The sequence below is a fragment of the Amphibalanus amphitrite genome, unplaced genomic scaffold (assembly GCF_019059575.1).
Source record: "Amphibalanus amphitrite isolate SeventyFive unplaced genomic scaffold, NRLGWU_Aamphi_draft 000859F_arrow, whole genome shotgun sequence".
NCBI classification, from domain to species: domain Eukaryota; kingdom Metazoa; phylum Arthropoda; class Thecostraca; order Balanomorpha; family Balanidae; genus Amphibalanus; species Amphibalanus amphitrite.
Window position 1 is genome coordinate 283,599 of NW_024882353.1, and position 8,353 is coordinate 291,951.

At 46.3% G+C, this 8,353-nt stretch overlaps 1 long non-coding RNA gene across 1 annotated transcript; it reads left to right on the forward strand.

Moving 5' to 3' along the window:
- The first annotated feature begins 6,082 nt into the window (after positions 1-6,082).
- On the forward strand, positions 6,083-7,755 carry LOC122367247. The gene is made up of 2 exons (XR_006254031.1): positions 6,083-7,159; positions 7,383-7,755. It is a non-coding gene; the product is annotated as an uncharacterized LOC122367247 (long non-coding RNA).
- Positions 7,756-8,353: the final 598 nt, after the last annotated feature.

Here is an 8,353-nt window from a genome sequence, read left to right on the forward strand (position 1 = left end):
CTTAAATGTAAAAAGAAATACAATACAATACCGTATGCAGTAGTGTGATGGTGAGTTGGGGAGTCGAGGCCGTGTGGGGAGAAGGTGAGGAGATACCGGTGTGCCGACGCGGCGGATGGCAGTGAATTTTCAGGATAGGTAGCAAAAGGCTCATTCCCAGACGTTGTGCCAAATTTTGCGGCGCTACGCGACACCAACTTTTACGCTATTCGCGAAAAAAAAAACTTAGGGAGGCTGCCCCCCCCCCCCGCCAGGCGAGGGCGAAGTTGGAGACAGTGGTGGGACTAAGATGTTCGTTGGAGCAACTCCAAGCATTTTATCGACCTCTGTGGAGGAGAAGGATTTCAGTATCCTGAGGATAGAAGCACGGAACGGTCAGGTCTAGCGAGAGATCGAACCAAACGGTTAAACTATGGTTGAACGGTTTACGGTGAGGAACGGAGAACGGCGTCAGGTCCCAGTGCTCCTGACAGGTGGCGACACCTATAGGAGACGTACCGACGCTAGCAGCGCCAATTGATCCACTATCGGGGAAAATAGGAAACAGAGAGTGTGGCGAGCGCCACAGAGCTTACCTCAGCATATTGGGCAGGTCGGCTATTTTTCGTGGCTGCTATTATACAATGATAAGACACCAGTATAACGCCTTTTGGGGCGACTAACGGAGCGAGCGAGAGGGTGAGCCTTGCACGTGCGAAATTTCGAGGGGGCACCTCCAGCTGACTTGTACACGGCACCCTACTAACCGGTTTCTAGCGATGTGCCAAATTTGAGCACAATCGGCCCAGCCGTTCTTGAGATCTGGAAGCGGTACCCTGCACGTGCGCACGTGCAAAATGGGTCCCAACTGACTTTTGCACGGCACCCTACTAACCGGTCCCTAACCATGTACCAAATTTGAGCGCCATCGGTCCAGCTGTTCTCGAGATCTGGAATCGACCCCTGCACGTGCGCACGTGCAGCAGCACCCCAACTCTGGCACATGGATATGCATTGCCTAGTGGGTGCCTACCTACATGCCAACTTTCAGCGCAATCGGCCAAGTAGTTACCGAGATATTGCAACAATTACAAAAGTGACACCTCTTCGTTTTGCACGTGGCACGTGCATAAGGGGTCACCCACATGCATCGGGAATAGTCCAATACTTGGTAGAAGGAATGAAGCTACCCTACAAAAATTACCGCGTGTAAATCGGTCAAGTGGTTGCTGAGATATAAGCGTCGCAAAATCGTGACCACGGCCGGCCGGCCGGCCGGCCGCTCATTCTCAGCAATTTCCGTTATTCTACGTAAGACTCCGCTCGCTTCGGTCGCTCCGTAATTACTACCAAAACATATCTGAATACTCTCCAACATTGGTGGAGAGCATTGTGTGGGAAAGACCGAAGAAACGAAGACAGTAATTTGAGAACTGAAAAGGTCGTGCAATCCGCCCACTTTACATATATCTTCAGGACCGACCAATCCTCACACTTGAGCATATGTCTTTATGATTGTTCTTGATTCTAGCTGAAAGGCACATCCACACCATCCACGCAGTCGCTAAGGGTAGGTTCAATGGGCGCCTATTTAGTATCTACTAGAGATGTCAATCGGATACCAACTTTTTGGTATACCGATACCAAACCGATACCAACTTGGTATTTGGTATTTCAATCGTAATGTGTTCGGTATTTTGTTGGTATCATAAACTCTCACTAATGTATAAGAGGCTAAGAAATCGGTACAAAATTGGTATTTCCCTCATTTCCCCAGTTAGTTTGGTTTCGGTATTTTCCCGTGGTTTTGCTTGGTATTTGGTTTGGTATCGGTATTCCGATTTTCCGTAATTGACATCACTAGTATCTACCCACCCAGGGACACTGCTTCCCTGCATGATGAATCTGGGGGCTGGGGCTGAAAAACTGGGCGAGGGCGTCTCAAAAGGAGGGCACCTGAATTCGACTTGGGAGGGCGGCTCAACATAGAACTTAGAAGGGTTCGGGGATGGGGGGGGGGGAGGGGGCAGCAATCAATGCTCAGGTTTTCATTTGTTATCCACTGTCATACATATAAGCGGCCGTTATAGGTACTAAAATCGTTTTTTTTTAATGCGGGCGTTGCCTTTATGTCTGATCCTCCACGGCCGCCAGCGATGCAAGATAACCGTTTGGGAGCCTATACCTAGCAATCCGTTTTGGAGAAGCGTTCACGCCTGGACTGGATTTGGAAGAAGGGTCACAAATGAACCTATGCCCAAGGTTCTTTTGGTGCATTATGGGTACACACTGACCTCAGCGGAGTCCACCACTGTGTGTCTAAATAGCCTGTATGTGTGTGTTTTTTTTTGTGTTGCCGTGGCTGTCACTCTTCCCATTTCTTATTCACGACCCGTTATGGAAGGATGTCGCTTAATGCTTGCTGACGCCGCTGCCCGCGGCATTGACAGTGTAACCAGTGGCGCCATCTGACTCTGCACCCGATGACGTCATCAGTTAATGATGTGACGTCACTGCAAGAAGGTCATGCGCCGTCATAGATGTTGTTCGACACGCAACAGCTCGGTTCGAAGCCTTTCACCACGATCCGGAGCTGTAACTCTAGTTTCCAGTTTTGCCGCCAGGGGTACCAAGGGCGGCACCTACTCGGGCCAAGGCCGGGCAGGATTTGGTCGGAAACAATGTCTGACCCATTTTTGACTTGGCTGACGCGCATTGACCGGCATCGCACTTCCTAAACGAGGCCGAACAAGAATGTCTATGAAAAAGGCTGCCTGCCCTGACCTCAAGGTGACCTCAAGTCTGACCTATTTTGACCTCTTCCTATACCATGCACCTTGCTCTGTACTCTCCCGAACTATGCCGCCCGAAACTGTCATACCTTGACCTCACCTTCTCTGATTTTGAATGACCTGACCTGCCCTGACTTGCGATACATTGTCTTGACCTTTACTGACCTCTCCTGATCTACTTGATTATTTGCTTGTCCTTGCCTACTCTGACTTAAGCTATATATCTGTGACCTGACCTGTAGTGGCGTGCTACTGTGGTGTGGCTTGATCTGTGCTGCCTTCCAATTCCATCAGCGGTTACCTGCTCTGACCAAACCTGACCTTTGATGACCTGCTATGACCTGCTCTGATCTGACCCGCTCGGACCTGCCCTGTTCTGCCACGTTCTGACCTGACCTGACCTCTTCTGACCTTTCCCTCCAGGTGGCACTATGCCGCACGCGGGCCACGCCGGCCAGGTGGCCAACGCCGTCAACGAACAGCGAAGGAAGGAGCACGGCCGGTCCCGCAGTGTCTCCATAGCCAGGAACCCGCAGGCGGCGGGTCACTTTTCTGCGGCTCTCAACTCGCCGCTCAAACGGCCGGCCACCAGGGCGTCCGTACAGGTATGAGCATAAACATTACATGAACACAGTTTCTATACATTGAATGTAGACAACACATTGTGACTATTGCCACAACTTACAACACAACCACAGCCACAACACAACTTACACAAGCAAGGGCGGATCTAGGGGGTCGTTTTGGGGGGGGTCACCAGTCGGCCGACATACCAGGTCTGGTGAATGAATTCTGACGACCGGGGGGGGGGGGGGGTAGGGAGCGAGTATGTCGAGATCAAAAAATGACATTTGATCTTCGTCGTTTATAAGATGAAGTTTTATCGTAAGTCACTCGGCTCAGTAGTTTTAGTTAGTGAAACCCACCTATATAGGAGCGTCGCCACGGATTTTTTACTGGGGGGGGGGGAGGCGGGTCGACCGACTTAAAAACCCAGAAGTAGATATAGTTACCTCACTTTTAGCCTAATGCATTAGTAAATAGTAGCATACAGTCACGATCTCTCTTATTGACCTGTGTATGAATCGGCGGCGCGAAGCGCCGCAAAAATTTGCAAAAAAAAGTTGTCAAAACACAGCTCTAAAACACAAATATTACAACCTTTTTAGCATGCTAGTACAAGCCGGAGTTCCTTCACAGTACACATATGAATTCCGATTCAATTTGACACGGTTGGTGTTATTACAGTCACTGTTATTTCTCTCTTATTGATTGGTGTATAAATCGGCGGCGCGAAGCGCCGAGAAAATTTGCAAAAGAATGTGTCGAAACACAGCTCCAAAACACAAATTTTACCACCCTTTTAGCATTGCAGTACAAGCCGGAGTTCCTTTACAGCACACATATGAATTCTGATTCAATTTGACACGGTTGGTTTATGTAATTACAGTCAAGATTTCGTATTGACCTGTACGTATGTACATAAATCGGCGGCGCGAAGCGCCGCGAAAAATTTGCAAAAACATTTGTCAAAACACAGAGGGGGCCTCCTCTCTACAGAGGACCACCGATCTCTACTGCGGGCCTCCTCTTTTCACAGGGCCTCTTAACTACAGAAGCTACAGGGCCTCCTCTCTACAGAGGGCTTCCTCTCTACTGAGGGTCTCTCCCTTTAAGAGGGCTTCCTTTACAGAGGGCCTCCTCTCTTCAAAGAGCCAGAGGACCTCATCTCTGCAAAGGGCCTCCTCTCTTCAGAGGGCCTCTTCTCTACAGAGGGCCTCCTTTCTTCAGAGGGCCTCTTCTCTACAGCGGGTCTCCACTCTTCAGAGGGCCTTCTGCATTCAGGCGGTCTCCTTTCCACAGAGGGCCTCCTCTCTACACAGGGCCTCCTCTCTACATAGAGCCTTCTCTCTACAGCAGGTCTCCTCTCTACAGAGGGCCTCCTCTTTAAAGGGGTCTCCTCTCTACAGGGGGCCTCCTCTCTACTGAGGGCCTCCTTTCTACAGAGGACCTCCTCTACAGAGGGCCTCCTACCTACTGAGGAGTCAGAGGGGCCCTAGCGGTCAGACACAGACACTAGCGGTTATTCACTGGAGGCCCCAGGAAGTAAGAAGGGCCCTAGCTGTCAGGCTGGTCAGAGGGCCCTGAATGTCCTGACGTGATTTTTGGGATTCCCGTGAATTTCTTTCGCCTCAGACGTGATTTTGACCTGCCAGGGCCCAGGGGCACTAAAAATAAAACAAACAAAATAAAAAATGAAAATAGGACATCACCAAAATTAAGTGACCGAAATCCGTTGAGTTTTTAATTTTGCGTATAGGTAGGGGCACCACGAATTAAATTCATGACCATCCCCTTGGAGTTTTCCTGGATCATCCCCTGGTGCTCGCACGGTTGAGACAAAAACGAGTAAGATTCTGGTCTTCAATACGCCTTTTCACGCAACACGATCCAGAAAAACAAAGGTATTAGCTCAGAAGTGTTTGACAGGTGATTTTGAGCATGCAAGACGGCGTCTATAGCGCATTTAGGTCTTCGGCTTTTGGGGGGGGTCAAATGACCCTCTCAGACCTTTTGGGGGGGGTCATGACCCCGTGGACCCCCCCCAGGATCCGCCAGTGTACACAAGGTTGATATCTTTCGACTTTGGCGACTCTTTACGTTTACCCAGGGCACTAAAGAGTCGGGTACTCCAAAGTTTTTCCTAGTATATACTAGAATTATACTATATCATCTAGAAAAACAACTAGAACTGGGAGCTTTTTACTATATACCGAAAATTATCCTAGGATATGGCTGCGCTGAAGCGCGGCGCAGCTGGCGCTCGTGTTTCAATACATTGCGCTTCATATTTATACACAAGGCGGCTTGTGGTTTCACGCGGTTCCATGGTGTTCTCCCTTCATTTAAAGACTTACAAATTGTGCTGGCTAAGTATTTAATAACTATCGTGTGCATTAAAAAATTGGCTCTTCATTATGCATGGAATTGTTTGAACAAAGGCCTTTCTGAGTAACTGTGTGCAAATTTGCAAACTGCTGTACTTGACTGGGTGGTGGGCCAGCCTCATGCTTTCTCATTCTTTCACTGTTGCGTAACAATGTTTTAAAAAAGAAGTTTCAAGGAATTTTATCAATTGTGATGCATGGTGACACCTTTCGACTTAGCTGTGAGCATATTTGGTATAATCGTATTGCAAAGATTGCGTTTAACTGTTTTTATGTTGACTTCACCTGTCAGTGGGGCTTGTCCCTGTTGGTGATTCTGATAAATAAATAAATAAATAAATAAATAAATAAAATAAACACCAGCTTTATCTATTTGCAATGGCAGCTTTCGTACGACATTTGTGTATTGTCTTTTCTATGTTGGTCACTACTCGTTTGTATGTATTTTTAGAGCCCTGACAGGCTGATGAAGGAAGACTGAAGTCTTCTGAAAGCTATCATTACTAAGAAATGAAGCTGGTGTTATGACTTATGAACAGTGAACAGTGTCCCAAAATTTTATTTCAGTGTGAAAAATTGTTCTTGAAAATTGGAGATGAAAGTGGAAAATTGATTTCAGTTGGATGTCATTTCCCACCCAAAACTGGCAAATTTTGGGACATTGGTTTTGAACAAACTTAACAATACAATATCACTGTCCCAGGCTCTAGCTGAATAACATCAACATATAACATAATGCTTTGTGTAAGCATCTCGTACAACTGTGTTGCTGTGATAATGAAATCAAAACACATGCATCCTGCATCCATGAAAGTGGATAGTAAGTAGAAAGAAGCATTTGTTGCCACATGTAAGTGATAATTGTGCAATTTCTTGGTAATTTTAGTTTGTATGAAAACGCGTAAGATTTAGGTGATTGAAACTAAACATGGAAGATAATTTTTAGGTCAATTTTTACTTTTTCTTTTTTAATGTTGTTCTTGATATTCCACTTCACTCAAAACACACCAGTTCATAAGTTATTTCAGGGCTTTCACAATAGCCATGTCTTTGTGGTCAATCATCCTCAGAGCAGCCTGAGTCAATTCCATTCATAACTTCCTTAGCCATATATCTCTGATCCTTTTTCAGGACAAGACATGCACTACTACATGTATGCTGTGCCTGGCTCAAGATTCCTATATGTAGCCAGGCTGCCCTACCGAGCGCGATACAATGAACTGAACTGAACTGAACTGAACCGACACTGGCAAAATGAATGCTTCCTTGAACAAAGCTAACCAAAGGTGCCATCAACTGTCTTAATCTGAACAGGAAGGAAGCCTAGTTTTCAACATAGACAACAGCTTGTGTGAAGCTGTCACTTTCAGGGTGTGCACCACCCAGTGTTCATTTGTTAACATCAATAATGTGTGACCACGAAAGGAAACCCTTCTGAAGGTAACACCTCTCGACCATTCTAAGATCCTGTTAACAATCCACTACCTTAATATCAACAGGTCTTTTAAATAACCATGCATTAACTACTATTCCTCTGATAATGCTTGTTATTTTTTCAAATAGGTTCATGTTCTTTCATCCTGATTTTTCAAAGATAAGTATCACTTGAGTTTGTTTTTATTGCAAGTGTGATGCATGTAATTTCATCTTCATGTTTTCTCAGATCGAAGATCCTGCTCGCAGCTATGCCTCATTGCCTACCATGGCCTCATTGCCTCTTTGAGGTTTACCGTAGTGTTCTCCGTCTGATTGTTATGTGTTGAGGATGAGCTGAATGTTACTGATATTGATACCTGATATCTAATTGTGGTCAATGTTTTGTAATACCGTGACATTTTCCAATGCCAAAGTTTATTTCCAACGATCCAAAGCTTATTTGCATTGCACTTACGAGCGGTAGTGTGATGTGTAGAACGTGTAGTAAGTAGGTACGATTGGGAACCACTTACTCTGTAACCCAAAGTGGCATGTTTGCATATATGAGAATGTTCAGTGTTCATCGTCTTTAGATAATAAAAGCATTGGCATACCAGGAAGTGGATTGTTCGGTAGTCGCCTAAAATGGTATCAGAGCTGCAATTTTGACACCATCGTGTTCGTGATGCTCAGCCACGTCGAATGATATGCTTTTTCTATGGGTGAGGTCAATTTAGGATGTTGACCTCCGTCCAATGTCAGGTCAGGTCATTACCTCATGATGAGGTCAAGTTGCACGTTATTCAATTCGGAAGGTCTTTCTGAGTCTATTTGTGTCTTTTCCGTCTAAGATCACTGTCAGCGCCAAAATAGCTGTCTCTATATCCCCCCCCCCCCATCGGCTTATAATGGCCAGATCACCTGACCGACCTGACGTTAGGTGACCCTTAGGAGAAATCCGAAGTTAACGCTTTTGAGAATAAGGGAGTTTGATAAGTTCTGTAAGTTTCGTCTACCTGCGATAGATCTCCTTGAATTGATGGAGTTGCTATGTTACGACGTTTTCTAGACCGTGCAGAGGTTCACTTATGACGTCATAGGTCAGTGACCTGACCTGACCTGAAAATGAGGTTGGTGCCACAAAATCCGGCTTGAATCAAAGGTCAGGTATACCAACTTACAACCCTCCATCACCAGCGCGCTCACCCCTACTTTACT